General features: G+C 41.9%; 1 protein-coding gene across 3 annotated transcripts in view; it reads right to left on the reverse strand.

The window, feature by feature from the left end:
• The window catches only part of AFAP1 (actin filament associated protein 1), a 104,589-nt gene extending 90,313 nt beyond the window's left edge, over positions 1–14,276 (reverse strand). For all 3 annotated transcript variants that reach the window (XM_042871230.1, XM_042871231.1, XM_042871232.1), the window contains exon 1: positions 14,200–14,276. The gene's annotated coding sequence lies outside the window, so the exon portion shown is untranslated. The remainder of the gene's footprint in view (positions 1–14,199) is intronic.
• Between the last annotated feature and the right edge of the window lie 3,729 nt (positions 14,277–18,005).

Consider the following 18,005-nt stretch of genomic DNA (forward strand, 5'->3'; position numbering starts at 1 on the left):
ATCCTAGTAAACAAATGTCAACAGGAAAAGAAACAGCGCAGGGTTACGTGCACTGTCTGCCTTATGAGTGAAGGTCACCCCAGTATGAAGGAGCTCCACAGGGCACACTCCATCCTTCTGGTTTGCAGCATTATCTGACTTTTTGGCACATTATTAGACATATTCAAGTCTCCGAATTTTACTATTAGCTTAAATGAAACCACTCATGTAAAGGACGTTGCTGGACTAGATCTCACAGTTTATAGGTGCTCATTCCCTACCGGAGTCATTTAAGTGCTGCTGCATGTTATAGATTGGATATAGGGACTGGTGCTCCACGAAAAACTCCTTGCTAAATTATATGGAAATCATTACATTACTAAACTGCCTGAGAACAAATTTATATAAAAATATATATATAATGTGAAATATGTAGTGTATTTATTACTAAAGCAAATAAAAACTTGCCCATCAAACAGCTTTTGCAGAGACAAGCTTGCGGTAATACTTCTCACGGACTTCTGTTAGACAAAGCCTTATTTATCAATTATCTATATCTATACTTATACTTTCTATCCACATATGTAGTGTGCTAATAAAAAACCCACACATTTTAGTAATAAATTCGAGTCTCTAGTTCTCCTTAGACTTCTTTGAAAAATTGAGAATCCTTGATATCATGGGATCTAGGATGCCAGTTTAAACTGATTAGTTTGTTACTGATTAAATCCATAGACACGCTAGAATCCATGGCCTGTGATGTACACTTTTTCAAAGGATGCAAGCAAATTCAGCTATAGTTTCACAGAATCATAGAATGGTCTGGATTGAAAAGGCCACAATGACCACCTAGTTGCAATCCCCCTGCTATGTGCAGGGTCATCAATCAGCAGACCGGGCTGCCCAAAGTCACATCCAGCCTGGCCTTGAATGCCTCCAGGGATGGGGCATCCACAACCTCCTTGGGCAACCTGTTCCAGTGCGTCACCACCCTCTGTGTGAAAAACTTCCTCCTCATATAATTTCCCTATAGTTATCTTCAAGAGATTACTCCCAAGGTATTACCTACACAATGAACTTCTTTGTTTACCTTTTCTGTCTTCAGAATATTTTTCTGTGTTCTGACAGAACAATTTTTCCCTTTCTTTTTTAAATAAACTCTAAACAGTAGTAATAAAGCTCATTATTTTCAATCCATTTAATCCTGAAAACCTTGGTCACGCAACCACAATACATTTTAATTAGTGAGGCACTGAGCATAGTAGTCTAAATAAAAATCTTCAAAATGCATGAACCAGCATTTGGCATACAAACACTCTTATATGAGACCATTACGGAAAATCTCTTGTAAAACTGAGAACTAAACTTATACCATATTTCTCAAAACTACACTGCTGAGAACTTTCTCTCATAAAAGTCATTTTCTGGGAATCTGTCACCATTTTTGCATTTCAAGCCTCTTTCCAGAGATGTTTTCATTTACTCCTATGAACCTTCGAAGCATTTAAATAGCAAGCTTTTAAGTTAACAAGCTTTTTGTTGTAAGTGCCAAACAAACCTAAATTAAGACTATTTTTAAAAATCCACTTACCTGTGCAAATCCAAAAAGCCATCATCTTGTTTTAAACCTCCTGAATACACTCTTTGACTTTAGAAGAATTACTCACTTTATATGGCTGAAAGTAGAGGGGAAGGCCCTTTGAGCTTCAGAGATGACATTCCTCTGACTCAATGCCAATGCTTACAATGCAGTCATCTGCGTCTGAGCTAGATGCCCTAGGCTCACTGCACAGTCAATGGAGAAATTCAGCCTTCCTAAAATAGACATCTAGAACAGAACAGATTGATTGCATCCTAGAGAAGCAAATCTCTATCCATTGATTGTACAGGAAGTCTACAGGGAACAAACTCAGCTATAGACATGAATATGTCTCGAGACCGGCAGAATGGATCTCACTGTTAAGTGCCCATCGACTCTCACAGGCATTTAATTTGAAAATCTGACACAATGTTTGCTAAAGAGAAAGTGAAAAATAGCTCTATTGTAAAGAGAAAGATCTTTAGATATAATTAGAAAGTTGTTTAAATGCAGTCATATATGATTTTCACACACACATACTTAAGAGTGTTAATATTACTTATGTCTTAACACTACCTATTACCTATGCTCAATCAGTTTAACAGGGAATATAAATGAGAGAAATATCTAGACTTAAGTTTTCTGAAATACAGAATGTCTGGCTCCATTGGGAGTTCATTTTGTCAAGATGAGAATCACAGTGGATCTCACTGCATGGTCTCCAATTCGATCAGCATGCGTGTCAGGCTGCAGCTACGAGCACTGGGCTGAGGCAGGACTGATGAATGTATGGTGACACTTAACTTCATACTTCTGTTTTTCAATACAGATGGTCTTAGTGACTGCTTTATCAGTGCCCTGCACGTACCAACAGTTGAATCCTAACTAAGAAGTTTATCCTCGGTTATAACGTAAATTTCCAAATCGTAATCTTCAAGGTTTGTAAACACATTAATTCATGAAAACACACTTTCATTTCCCTTCAAATTCCATGTTATCCCCCTGTCACTGTCTCATCAAGGGTCTTTTTACCTGCCTTTCAGAAGTGAAAAACATAATAGATTTAATGCAAAAATCAAGGATTTCATCCCACTGTCCCAAGAGGAGGAAGGAAGATGGAAAGAAGCACTTGTGGCCCATTACTGCCTCCTTACTATCAGGAACAACCAATTCAACAGCCACTGCAAACTTAAGGACTTGGGCGTCATGGTGAACAACAGGTTGGCCATGAGCCAGCAGTGTGCCCTGGTGGCCAAGAAGGCCAATGGTATCCTGGGGTGCATGAAAAAGAGCATGGCCAACAGGGCGAGGGAGGTTACCTTCCCCCATATTCTGCCATGGTGAGGCCATATCTGGAGTGCTGTGTCCAGTTCTGGGCACCCCAGTTCAAGGACAGGAAACTACTGGAGAGAGTCCAGCAGAAATGATGTGGGGCCTGAAGCACCTAGCTTACAAGGAACCATTGCAAGACCTGGGACAGTTCAGCTTAGAAGAAGAGAAGACTGAGGAGAGATCTTATTAATGTTTTTAAAATTCTAAAGGGTAAGCAGGATCAAGCAAATGGCGTAAGGCTCTTCTCGGTGATCTCCAGAACAAGGGGCAATGGGCACAAACTGCAACACAGGAAGATCCATACAAACACGACAAAGAAATTGTTCACTATGAGGGTAACAGAGCACAGAAACAGGTTGACAGAGGTTGTGGAGCCTCCTTCTTTGAAGATAGTCAAGTCCCATATGAACATCTTCCCATGCAACGTGCTGTAGAGAAGCTGCTTTAGCAGGAAGTCTGACTAAAGATCTGCAGAGGTCCCCTACAATTGTGATTCTGTCATACTTTTTGACAAAATGTAGGTGCCATTCATTAAGTCTCGTGGATAAGCAGAGACTTACACTGTACTCAGCTTCTTTGCTCTAACTTAGCACAAATTCAGCTGCATCAATACAGCTTCATATCACACAATACAGTGAATAACAAAGTTAAACATCCCATTGCTGTTCTTCTGTATGCCACTACTACTGTTCTACATCTGATGTAAAAAATGCACTGATACATTTATTTCACAAATAACCCTCTTTGGCACTATTTGAAAATTTGAAATCATTCTTTGATCAACATCCACATTGCTTCACTTTGGTTGCAGACACATGTGCTTTTGTTTGCAGCACATGTCAAGTCACATGCTGTCCTTGAAGGACAACGGTTCAATGTAATGTGAAATGAAATCCCCTACAAAATTTCTGCCATTGGCCTTTTGGAAAAAAAAATAAAAATAAAAGAAAAATCAGACCCAAGCAAGTATCCACTGGCCAAACTGTACTGCAGGACTGAAAATCACCATGCTGTATCAACACAGTCTCATTTCTTACAATGGTGAACTTTCTCATCATTTATCTTCCAAAGCAATTTGTCAGGATCCTGACTCCATAATTTCCTCTCACAACAGATGCAGGTATTCCATCAAACGCAGAGGAAGGCAAGGCAAAAAAAAAAAAACAACCCAACAGGATGACAGACAATTATGTAGAGAACTAGGCAAAGCGGTGTAGAGTACCATTCACTTCCAAAATTCCTCTTCAACAGTGGTGTTAGATCAAGCTCAACTTACATTGTAGAGTATCCTAAGTGAGTAGATGCTGATAGATTATCATTTGAAAAGTTGAGATTTGAAAGTCAGCTATGAGTAAAAGTCCATAAAGCATTTTAAATTTTCCCTTTATAAATTCCAATTTTCAATCTGAAAACTGACTGTAATCTGACCTAGCAAGTACCTTTGTAAAAATCCTACAATAATAATACAGCAAAAAGAATGGTGACTCCTTATTTGTTTCTTATCTTACACAATACATAGTTCTTTCCTTGAAGGAATCTGAAAATTGATGAATATATGAGGAGAGTAGGAAATGAAAAACAACTCTAGGAAGATAAAGCAGCTCAGATAACACAAAATTAGTTCCCTCTGCAAATGCTCATATAGATTTTATAGTTGTTTATCTAACTTAATAATGCCAATTCTTATCCTTCACATTCAGAACACATGGGATGCAGCCTTCTGATCTTTAAATTAAAGAACACAAAACTTTATGCTGATGAAGCTTTTAATCATTGAGGACACACTGTTTACCAGTGCCAAAATTTTAATTTAGTGACAGAATTCTATGATGTGATCAGATTAAAAAAGGAAAATAACGGTAGCCTCAAAAGCACAGACTCCAGTAATCTTTGCTATTAGTAGCAAGCAGACAGGCTGAATGATGGCAAAAGATGGTAATGGTAGCAGGCAACAAAAAAAAAAATCACACTCGGATGGATTCTCTGCCGGAGTTCAGTGATTTTCCAGCAGTCCTATTACAGGGCCATAAGTCACTGATGCTCTGCTCATTAGTCAATGACAAAAATTCACTTTCTAGATTCAGAAGGGAGCTCATTTTAGACACGGATGCTATTCTTAAGCAAGAGAAAGAATTATCCCAGTGATTATAACACCAAATTAAAAATTGAATAAATTACCAAACGCTGTGTTAGGTTTACTACAGTAGAAATAATTGCTTAAATTTCCATAGGAAAATGCACTTTAAATGAGAAAACAGTAACCACCAATCATTTATTTATGCAGATGTCTTTTATCATTTTGCTCTTAGCAGCTTGAAATAGCATTTTCCTCTTCTGCTTTGGACAGCTTCCATTGGGGAATGCAGAGTATCCATTTCCTCATTATTTTCTAGTTTGACAAAAATCTCACTGTGAGGAAATTCTCACTTTAATAAAGAAACAATGAATTTAGGGATTTAAAGGAATGTAACATTTTCTTAGGCTGACCTGAGAAAATACCCAGTATTTACAATTTTGGAAAATTATGCCAGCAAAAACGATTTCTCCAGTCCAAGGAAAAACCTTCTTGTAACACCCTTTGCCTGATTTCACATAGTTATACTCTGTCAGTCCCTGTTATCAAACACACACGGTTACCCACAATTACTTTGTACCTTTCTGAAACACACAATCTATTACTGACTCCATGGTGAGCTGCTGAGATACACCCAGAACCACACTTTGTCCCACCACTCCTGTAGCTGGTAAGAGCCTCCATGAATTGTATGCATACTTCTCTGGCTTTGCCGTACTGGGTGCAGCAGAACTGAACAGGGGAACAATTACTTTGGCAGACTGTTAACAGAGAAAGGAACAGATCTGGGACGGTACAGGGGAGCTGTAGTTGACCCTAGTGAATGCAGTCAAAGAAAAAACATGTATGTATGTGCAGAGAGGCCCAGCACATCTCACATCTGTGAGATGACTCACATGGCTCTTCATGATTGGCTTGATAGAAGAGAGCAGTCTGCAATCTTAATAGCAAATAACACAGCATTATTTGACACCGCTCACATAAGAAGTACAAGGCTGTAAAAGAGCAGGTGAGATGTTTGCTCCTCCTTGACAGAAGGGCAAGGTGAGCTAACCTCTATCAACTGCAGCTCAAAAGTGATGTGATGGTGTTGCGGGTATAACGTCTAGATTAAAAAAGTACATAAATGCTTCCTTAATCCAGTTTTTAGAAGTATTCCTACACTTATTCAAAAGAGAGGTGACTACAGCAGAAGAAACGCTGTAGGATACCTACATGCTTCTTATATTCCTATGCACTCCATTGAAATGCATTTGGATCGGGGTTTAGTATCAAAATTTCAGGACTGTTGAGTCACTAGTGGGGCCGACAAGAGATGAGCAGCATACCAAAACCCTCACAAGTATTTGTTTCTAGTCTTCAGGGAGACTAACTCCCATCTCTCCTTCCCTCTGCACCCTGACAGTTCCCATTTCTCGTCCCATCTCATGAAGTCACCAATGTTTTATGATCTGCTAACAATAGGTACAAAGTGCTCTGTAAGTCACTAATGACAACTTACAAGAAAGGCACATAATTCTTTGGCTATATATATGGCTCAAACTGTACCTCAAGTAAGTGCCCATTCCTGCTCTGCTGTCTGTGGGCAGCTTTGGTCCTGTCCCAGCCTGGCTACCAAACCACCCAGGTGAGGTCTCCTGGTCAAGAACAACTTCACAGTCACACCTAGTGCAGCTGTGTGCCTTCATTTCATCTATCTGTACTTTCAGATGTTTACAATTAGATCTTGCTCTGGATAGTCCAGAAATTGACTCATAGAGAGGAGTGCTTAGACCACAGGAGGAAGTGGCCCTTCCCTACAATGATGTAGGGGGAGAGGGCCAAACTTTGTCATAAATACTGCTTTCCAAGTCAGCTCCCTGAAGGGAAAGAGGAACTTAACTAGTGTGAATGCAAAGACTGAGACTACTTAAAGCACACTCAAACCACACTAAGGTCTGATCCCTATTTGGCAGGGTATTTTTCCTTTGTTTGGCTGTTTTCCCTTCAAGCTGGCAAAATGACAGCCTCAGAACAGCTGTTTTTTTGTAAGGGCTGGTATGTCAGGAAACCTATTCCAAATGACACCAAGTCTCAAAGACCGATTTTACCCTTTGCTCTCATAAAATACAATAAACTTTGGGGCAATCTGAGTTTCCACTTAGATCCTGAAGCCCACAGATATGCTGACCAAGAACTAGAAAGTGCAAGTACAGCAGAGCTAGTCCCATAGTACTTAGAATGACACAAAAAAAAAGAAGAGCTGAAGATCCCTCAAATCTCTAAAAATCCCTAAGCACGATACCTCTACAAGACAGCTTTTGCTTTCCTTGCAGTATAACCAATATTTAAGCTGTTTCCTTGGGGAAGATAGTGCATGGGTCTTGTAAACCTACCTGCATTCATCCTCAAGTTATAGACTGACTGTTTAGAGGGAAATCTTCAGCACAGCTAATCTTTATATTCAAATTACTTTCAAAAACTACACAGTAGGAGTATAAGCAAGAGGAAAGAAAAATGAGAAAACTGGATGAGATGAGGTCAAAGGGGTGACATCCCTCAGCAAGCCCTTCCACAAATGCAAAATCTAGCCTCAGCACTTTGTAAACAATAATAAAGGAGAACGTCCAAAGGGACATGAAGGAAATTGCCGCACTGAGTGGCTGTGAGGCTCAGTCACAGCAGATGGACGGCAACAGTAGTTACCAAAAGACAAATGGGAACCTGAGTCCGGTTAAAATTCACTGTTCTGCCTCCTTGGCTTGTTGAATAAGGCTTGATCCAGATCAGCTCAAGGAGAGGGCCAGAGGTCAGTGGGACAGCCCATTCTGGGGAAGAAAGGTTGATGCATGCACCCACCCAGCTGGTTTTTGTTGGCTGGAGCTCCCTTTCTGCAGAGCAATGTAAACACAAACACAGCACAACATACTCATCTCACCAACATCAAAGATAATTCACTGACTTAAAGCTAAGCATTTGCATAAATGCTTCTCCAGCAAAAGACACGGGACACCAAGAAGCTGAAAAAAGTGAACCAAAGACAGCAGAAAAGTCCCAGAGAAGATGAAAAGTTCAGAAGCCACAAGAACAGACAAACTTTCCCAGAGAAGGAACAGCTCTCTCTTTCCCCAGAGGACATTTGTTTTGCTTATCTGAGGGTTCTGCTGTGTGATTTCAGTTGTTTGCATATCTGGGGGCCTGTTTTCATTAATTTCTGAAGTGGGAGACTTAGTTTTTTGTTTTGCTTAAAGGTCTCCAATTGGGATTTTTCTTTCAAATGAGACCTTTCTTGTTTAATAATTCTTCTTTTTCCAACAGAACTAACTAACCTTGGAAATACAGTTGTTTTTGTAACCAGGTGGGGTCCCACCCAACTGCACTCAGCATTATTCACACCGGCCGCCATCCAGAATTTTCCCCAAGACACTTTAGGGGTGGATTTCATTCCTGTATAGCTCAAAACAAAACGTCATGGCCTGACCTAGCCTCTACCTCCTTCCAGCGCTCTTGGTTCTTCCTGAAGGACCCATCATGCACCTATCAGCCCTTGACCATGGGGACTAGCAGCTTTTCACTGTCCTAATTGCAAGCACATGGTGCAGGTAGACAGACAGGGCGAGGAGAAGAGATCCGCTCCAGATATTCACAGAAGCTTCTCAGCCCTAATGTTTTTTTCCACAAAAGCAGCAGATCTTTTCATTTTTCAAAGGTTGTTCTTTGACAGTATATTTCAATAAGAGCTGAAAAATGGTTCATTCTAAACATTTAAAGGTGAGGTTATTTGTTTCATATTTAAAGGTATTTTTTCTTTTCCTTTTTTCTCCTACAGACAGCAACAATGTCCAGTAAGTATTTATTCCCTAGCACATATTTGGCTTATAAAAATAAATTCTACTCTCCACCAGTGTAATTTTGTTGGTCTAATCTACACTATGTGCTCTGCCCAGTGGCAGAGCAACATCACAATGGCCCCTCTGCAGCTCAGTCTCCCCTGGCACCTAGATCTGATTCACATCTTCTGAGAGCCTTTTTTGCACCTGCTGTTACAGATTTCTTATGGCAATTCAAGCTTCTTTGCTCAAACCTGCCAAACAGGCAGCTTCTGCTAAGAACCAGCTGGTTAAAAAGCAAAATAAATAATACATTGTATCCCACATTACAGTTTGCGGTTCAGAACCTCAACCTTTCAGCTGGTAGTGAAACAACACTAAATGTATATAGCTGTTTCCCTCAGATATTTATGATAATGTCAGCTAAAATACATCTCACCTGTACCTATACACGCATAAATCCATCTGTATATACACAAACACAGGCCCACAAAGGAAGATAGGGCTGCACACCAGCACTGCTGCCTGTCCCATTGCTCCTGACCTCTCATTTAACTGGCAGCAAAGCATGAAGTAACAAACTACCACTGTGCTGAGTTGAGCCCTCAGAAAAAAAAAAAAAAAAAGAAAAGAAAAAAACACAAGAAAGTTGCACTTCCAGATCTGGTATGAGAAGACAGCAGAGGAATTTGAAAAAGATGCGGATTTGTTGTAGAGGTGAAGAAAATCTAAGAATATAAATTGTTTTGAACTCCAGTAGAATTCTAAAAGCAGATCAATGCTGGTAGGGAAAAGAGGAAAAAAAAAATATATATTCTTAAAAAAAAAAAAAAAAAAAGAACTCAAAGCAAACATACAAAGCACTTAACACTGTGAGAATAATGCTTTGCATGCTTAAAAGTGGGATGCGATCATCAGCTGAGCTCATCGGCTGGGCTTGCTCACTGTGAACTTTTCTCCAAATGCAAGCCTAGAAAAGCCTGTGAAGGCACACGTGTTCCCACAAAACCCCAGAACTGCTCTATCTGACAAAGCTGCCTTATTTTCCTCGAATATTCAGATAAGTCTGAAAATCCTTTCCTTAATAGAATTGCTAAGGATAAACCACTAACATCCTCAAGTCCAACCATCAAGCCATGCCTATGACCACCTAGCCCAGCCCATGTCCCTACGTGCTACATCCACCCATTCCTTGAAAACCTCCCGGACAGTGACTCCACAATGTGCATGAACAGCCTGTACCAAACACCTCAACACTCTTTTTGAGAAGAAATTTTTCCTAATATCCAACCTTTCCTAACACCCGTGTGCAACAAACTACCTAAAATAATTTAACTGTTTTAACTCCTTCGTAAAATTATCACCTAGGATTAACCAGAGAGCACTGACTGCCGGTGAGGATGCATTAGTTTGTGAATGGTTTGCTAGGGACACTGAGGCATAGGGCAACTGCTGATCCCATTTTATTAATCAGACCAATGGCTCATAGTAAAAATTGAAATCCGTCTCCAATGCTGGCATACATGGGAAAAGCTCACTCACGTTTGTTTTATTTCAAGCAAAACCAACAGTAGTTCCCTTTGTTTGTTTGTTCCCACCCCCTCCCCAAACCAGACAGCATGTGGCTTACGAGCACCCCTGACAGACGCAATAAAACCCCTGCCAGACCTGATTGATGGCTGCACTAGGAGCTGCAGCGAAGGTCACACTGTGTTCTCTATTTGCAGCTGCTCCTGGGAAGAAATGCTGAAGCAAAATAAAATCTGGACCTGCTCAATGCTAATAATAGGGGAATTCCTTCCTTACCTTCCCTTATCTTCTGCTCCATGTTTGGACAGCAGCAATGCCATAAGCACGTGCATCCAAGGAGGGAGCAGCTAAGTTTGAAAAAGATACTTAAACACTTGAAAGAAGAAAAAAAATCCACCCACAGCAACCAAATATTGAGCCTTCATACACTGGAGGGCAGTTTATAACAGTAGTTGAGCACGAAAGAAGCATATTAAAGAGCTTTTGCTATTTGCTTCTCTGCAGAACTGAGATAACAGTACATGTTCTCTGTGTAAGAGTGCTGTCCCTGATAATGTGAATCCAAGAATTAAGCCACTTTCCCAAAGTCTCTTTATTTTAGATGAACTAAGCAAACATGCTCACTGAAAGTGGCTACCAGCACAGACTGAATTCAGTGAGACAGAACATCAACCAGTGATGTAGAAGGACCCAAGATCTTGTTTTCCATAAGTGTTTGGAAGTGGTTAGGAAAGTGATAAGAGACTTTGGGGATTTCACGAACATGATATGATGACAGTCCCCTAATGAATAATATATATTCAGTCCAACTCATGGCAATTATCTCACGTACACAAAGTGCTGTGCTTCATGGGGGTAAAAACCTGTTATCTTTGACACATCAGCTAGATTGCAGATTGAATCTGAAATCACTTGAGCACATTTTTCCTGGCACTTATTAATGGAAGGCTACATACTTAGTCAGCATTTTGTCAAGATTTTGGCTCAACAGAGACACAACCAACAACTGTCCTCCAAAGAGACAGCTATTAGCACTCAGCTCAAAAATACATGAGGGCAGAGATGCTGGCATCAGAAAACCCCAGATACTAAAAAAGAAAACCCATCCACTACCATCATCACAAGAAGAATAATGCAGTAATTTTTTAAAAATATTTCTCTTACAGTTTAGGAAAAAGGCTATATAAGAACTATCCTATGCAGTTCTCGTTACTTTATTGACAAGCACACAACACTGACTTTTAAGATACCACTACATCTATACAAAAACAAACCTATAAAACATCCTCTTAGGAATTTCATTCCCAGATTTGTTGATAGTGTTGAAAAACAGATGTTGATTCACCCTTCGCTCATTGTACTTTCCTAGGGATGCTCTATGAGGGATATGATCACTGTTAGGTCATAATGTCAGTGTTCTGTTAAAGGTACTCAGCAGCTCAAACAGCCAAATCTCACTACTCAGTACTGCTCATTTGTATGCCATGAGCAAATGTAAAGATAGCTCAACAGTGTAACAGGAAGGGATGAATGATTTTTCAAGAGTTGATACAGAGAGCTTCAGTCTGAGTAAAGCCACAATAATACAGAGTTAACTGTATATGAGTTCGGACACTAAGTCCTTGCATGCTACCTGCACGACAGAGATCTCTTGCAAATGAATACAGAGCACATCCATTCTTCCTCCTCATCCCACCCACGCCACACAAAGAGCCCAGCCTTGAACAAAGCACTTAACCAAGCGGGCCCCCATTAACAGGGCTCATTGACAGAGGTATCAGATATGAAACTTTTGAAAATGGGCGGAAATTAAATTGGCTGACTCAAATGCTGCACAAAGCAGCATGGAAACACCGGCTCTTTGTCCCGAGGCAATGTCTCGGGGAAGTCTGCAGAGAGCAGCTGGGCAAGACAAACCCTGCTTTGACCTTACCGCAGGTTGCTTTTGCACCGTTGAAAGGAACACCACAATTAGTCACATGTGTGTGAAATTACGACCCCAGAGACCTTTCCAATCCTTGTATCTACAGATCCACCTGCAAGCCAGGAACAGAATGCAACACTTGGAATTTTGCTGGCATATTTCCTGGGAAACACCGAGCAATTCTGCACTTCGCTGAAGGCAGGGGATGTCTGCTCATTGTTCTGTGAGCAGCCTTGTCACTGTGATCACAACGTGTTCAGACACACAAAGAAAACTGAGGATCCTTTTTTTTCCAGAATCCATATCAAATTCTTTTGAGCCCCATCTGGTGCCCTACAGCCCCAGAAAGGCAGCACTGCTCTCCCTCCAGCTCTTACGCAGAATTCGGTCTTGCTCCACCCCAGTACCGAAAGGAAAAAGGAACTGTTTGAAAGTAATGGAGCAGCTCTTCCCGTAGAGACCACCAGGAGGCATGAGGTTGACTGAAGGGCACTGAGTGCCCATAAAAGAGCGTGTTGATGGATGGGTCCAACTGGTTGCCAAGCTGCTCCTTGTACCCCCACCTCAGCCCTTCCTGGGCAATCAGAAAAGGAGTCCTCCATAAAAGTGCCATTTCCCTGCAGGATGGTCCTGTAACACTCAGAGCAAATGGTGAGAGCACCTGTAAGGGTGATACCACACTTGGGGTAAACACCTCTGAGAACCAAACTGAGCTGTGCCATGACAGTTCAACCTCCGGGACAAAACAAAGAACTGCACAAAGAACAAAAGAACTGCAAGGCAAGGAAGCTCTGGATTGCTGTACATCTAATCAGATCTTGCTTGCTTTGAGACCTATTACAAACAGACCTCAGCTGAAAAGATCAATCCTTACACAGGTCTGACACATAAACAGGCACAAACACAGCAAGCATTAGGTGCATCAAAGTACTAGTATAGCATTCATAGGGGAGATCAGCTAAACACCCTTCAGTTCCTGACATTTGGCCTGCCTGGCCTTTGGGACACGGGCACTCATTCATCCGCTCCGTGAATCTGGGCACATGGATACCACGCTTTTGGAAGATGCCCCTCTGAATCCACTCAATTCCTCTGACTCCAGAGCTCCTCATATGTAAAGCAACATCTGTTCAGCTGTGTATTCAGCTCTCTATGGCCACTGATTGTTTTCCTATGGTCTCTATCTTTGCTAAGTTTCCTATATTGCCCCCGCACACATCCACACCAAGAACCGACCAAGTTAAAGTCGAGTTTCCAAAAAAAACCTCTCAGTGGAAGAAATCAAAATACGTCGCTGTGAACTGAGCAGCCTTCTACCAATCACACGCTGCTTTTTAGTTTTAACCTTTCTGTTAAACAGGAAATAAAAAGGAGGGGGTCAGATGGAGAAGCCAATGGGATAGATCTGGAAGGATGGTTCTTTTTGCCTTTGCCCTTAGTGAATCCAAGACTGTAACATGATGCAATCTCTCTGCTATGATGAAACAAGTTCAAATGGCAAAGTCTGGAGAGAGACCACCTTTTCCTACCCTAAAAGGCAGAAAACAACGAAACTCTAGCTCTGCAAAGCGGCAGCTCTCCCGGCAGTCAGGCTGCTGCCTCTCCCCAGGAAGGGATGCCGCTTTCGGTACCGCAGACGCCGGGATTCCCCAGGGAATCTCCGCCGGGTTTTCGGTCTCCCGAAGCCCGGCGAGGACGGCTCAGGGCGGCGACGCGGGGCCCGGCGAGCAGCCGCCGCCGGATGCTAGGGCTCGCTCACAGCATTTTCCACGTGCACCTCCCGGCCAAGAAACGGAACGAGACTTCGTGCCGTTTGTCCGCCCCTGGGCTGGAATGCTTTCCAGCAAGCAGAACCTCGACAGAAAAATCCCTTGTCTCCCCCTAACCCTTTCCCTCCCTCACCGCCCGCCGAGCTCTGCGGTGAGATGCTAATCCGGAGCGAGAAGGGACGGAGCGGGCGGAGCCCTCCTACCTGCGGGCCGTCCTGCCGCGACCGCGGGCACAAAGCAAACTCCGCGCTGCGCACAGCCGCGCAGCTCAGCCAGCAGCGCGCAGACAGCGCCGCGCCAGGAGCAGGGGGCGGGCAGGGGCGGCGCGGCGGGGCGGGGCCGGGGCGGAGCCTGAGGGACAAAGCGGCCTCGGGCACGGGGTGGGGTGGCAGCCCGTGGGCAGGTGTGTCAGGGCAGTGCCTGTGCATCTGTTATGGATAATTGTTTTTTTTTTTTCCTTTCTCCCTCTATTTTTTTTTTTTTTTACAAGATCGTAATTGAAGCTTCCACACACGGCTTTCTCTCATTTAGGTTCAGGAGATGTTGTCAGTCCAACATTCAGCTCCGCACAAATATGCAGCGTGTCACTGTTTGTCCAAAATCAAGATGTAAGCCCTCTTGTTAAAATAGTATAAAATCATGCTCATTTATGAAATGGATTGAACTGGATTCTGCCATCTAAGCCCTGGTGAGGTGGCACCTCAAGTACTGTGTTCATTTTTGGGCCCCCACTAATAGACATTGATGTCCTGGAGTGTGTCCAGAGAAAGGCAACAAAGCTGTGGAGAGTCTGGAGCCACAGGTCTTACAGGGAGAGTCTGAGGGAAATGGGATTATTTAGTCTGAATCAGAGGATGCTCGGGGAAGACCTTATCACTCCCTACAACTCCCTGAGAAGAGGTTGTGGCGAGGTGGGAGTTGGCCTTTTCTCCCAAGTACGACTGATGGGAGATAATGGTCTCAAGTTGCACCAGGGAGATTCAGGTTGGATATTAGGAAAAAATTCTTGGGAAGAGTGTTTGGACACTGGAAAGGGCTGCCAAGGAAGGTGATGGGGATAGTATCCCTGGAGGTTTTCATGAAGTGTGTAGATGTGGTACTTTGGAACATGGTTTTGTGGGCAGTATTGGTGATAGGCACATGGTTGCACTAGATGATCTTAGAGGCCTTTTCCAACCTTAATGATTCTATCTCTACCATTCTAAGTTTAGCTTGACATAAGCCAGATGTTAATCAAAGGCATTATATTGATTAAAGTTTATATTTCAAGTTTCCTTGGGAAGCTGAAAGCAGGCGTCAGCATTTAGTAGTATTGCAGGTGGATCCCGTGCAAAACTTGCACAAGGTGGATAAATGCATTCCAACTTTGACAAGCTCGTATTTTTATCATCTTCTCTTTCCATAAAGAAACTGGAAACCTAAGGTCACAGAGGAATGCTACTAAAGAAAAAGCTTTGATTGTTTCATCTTTAATCCTACTAGGTTTAAGAACATGTTCTACTTTGCCTCACTTTAACAGTTGGATATACAAATGTTCTCTTGTAATGAGCATTGTGGAACATGCTACATGCAACTTCATCCTTCTGTTCATAAGCTTGTAGCTTATGTTGTTGTGCATCTGAGTGTACAGCTCATTAAGAGTTTTTAAATTTGGTGAATAAAAGTCTGTGTGATTCTGCCAAATTTTCTGTGGTCTTCTGTCCCATCATCCTCATTCACTACAATAGGGTGATACCCAGAGTAACAGTCTAAATCAGGGAAAATTCTAGTTATTTTGTATTTGCATTGCAGTACCAGCACCAGCTCTGTAGCCTAAAACTGGAGTGCTAAATTCACAACCCAGTCTTGTCTGGACGACCAAATCTCACCTCTGTCTGCTCTCTTTCTTGCCTTTGGGTATGGGCAGGGAACGACTGGGTGAGCCCTTCCAGCAGCAGCATGCTGCTATCTGCCTGTTTTCATTATGCTTTTTTCATTACACTAGGAGCTGGCAGGAAGAGCTTTGGAGCACTCAGAAGCAGTGATTTTTCTGGCAATGTTAAAGGGCTTAGTCAGCCTTGAAAAATTAAACCATAACACCTCTTCTCCACAGTTCAATTGCTTTCAGCTATTGTTGAGCTACTTGATTGGTATCAGGACCTGTAAAACATGATAGTGAGTAGAAGCAGCCCAAAAGATTTCTCTGGAAAATTCAGAATAGCTCTTGGCTGCTCTGGCACACACAGTGTAATCCATGCACAGTGCCACTGATTCATATACTTGCAGCAAGCACTTCTAGGATGTGTTTTAGTGCTTACATTACATTAAGTAATATTTCCATTCATAGCCTCTGCCTAAGTCGTGTGACCCCTCTGCAGACTTAAGAGCTCCACTGCAATACAGCTGAGAAAGAATATCAAACAAGATAGGAAAAGAAGTGTGTCATGCTGATGAGATAGCCCCATGGTGATGAGATAGCAAGCTGTTGGTTCTCAGGCTGTTGGTGAAACTGGTGAGTACTTCTAGCCTTCTGGGAAGTTACTCCATAAGGACAAAAGAAGGGAATGCGTGTCATGGCAATGAGCACCAGACAGCAAAATGATTCCTTCCAGAGGAAAACTCCCCTTAAAGCTGAACCGCTCCAATTAACTTTGTCTTATTTGCATTCTTGCTTTCTACAATAAAGTATTTTGAAGGGACACTTTTTCCCCAAATCTGTCTATGTTATTCTGTGAACTGCTAAGTAGACCTTAGAAATTCACTGAATTTCTTACCTATGAGTCGTTAATGACACAAAATCTGTTTTATACAATTAAAAGGAACAGTGTATAACTCATGTTGAGCACAACATGAATGAAATAAATCGATTACTGAGGAGTTTCTTGCATGGAAACAGTGTCACTCCATTAATCGGAAACCTGTGGTTCACAGTAACTGTATGTCATACACTGCACCCAATAAACTTCTTAAACTAATCATCTTCTAACACGAAGTTATTCAGGGTAAACATGTGCAAATCTTGCAGTTTGAAACAGACATCCCTGATGTTTGAAAAAGTGCCTTCTAGTTTTATATTACAAAACCAACAAGTAACAGGTTATAACAGACATCCATGTAATGCTCCAAGTGCTGTCTTTGTTCTCAGTAATTCATCCTAATTTTCTGCTCTATCAAGGGTAACTTTGTTACTGTAGAAACAGATTGTATCTTGTACATGACTTGATGAAGCCTAGTCACAGGGATGTCCTAATCTTCTTGTAATCTTAACATGGGTTATCACAAAGAAAAAAATATAATCACAGCAAATAAAAATAAACAATACCAGCAAGAAAGAAAGAAAGAAAGAAGGAAATAATTAGAATACTCCAGTCAGTAAAATATCTAAGTATAGCTGTTTACAAGATCAGAACTTCAACCATCCCCAGATTGCTGAAGGAATCACACAGAATCACAGAAGCACAAGGCTGGAAACAACCTGCAAGATCATCCAGTCCAACCACCCTCCCATTCCTATCAGTGCCACAAGCTACTAAACCATCTCTCGTAGCTCCACATCCAGGCGCCTCTTGAACACTACCAGGGACGGCGACTCCACCACCTCCCTGGGCAGCCATTCCAGTGCCTGACCACCCTTTGAGAGAAAAAGTTTCTCCTAATATCCAACATAAACCTCCTCTGGTACAACTTCTGGCCATTTCCTCGGGTCCTACTATTTGCCTGGGAGAAGAGGCCAGACCCTTTTGCACCACAACCTCCCTTCAGGAAGTTGTAGGAAGAAAGTTATTGCAATGACAGACCATATTTATTATCTTTAGGAGAGTTAATTATTATGTATGTTTGAAGATTTGTTTCCCCTCGGATAATCAACATTGGATGAAATTGGAGAAGAACGGGCGTGATAAAAAAAATCCCCTACCATTTGTTGAGATTTATGTCTTCTAAGAAACTCCAAGCAATTTGGATTTGGCTCACTTAAGTAATGTAAAAAGGCAGGAAGACAGTACTTTAAGCATTCAAAAGCGTGTGTCAG

This window comes from Lagopus leucura, unplaced genomic scaffold (assembly GCF_019238085.1).
Source record: "Lagopus leucura isolate 7727_CA_CO unplaced genomic scaffold, USGS_WTPT01 Super-Scaffold_100004, whole genome shotgun sequence".
NCBI classification, from domain to species: domain Eukaryota; kingdom Metazoa; phylum Chordata; class Aves; order Galliformes; family Phasianidae; genus Lagopus; species Lagopus leucura.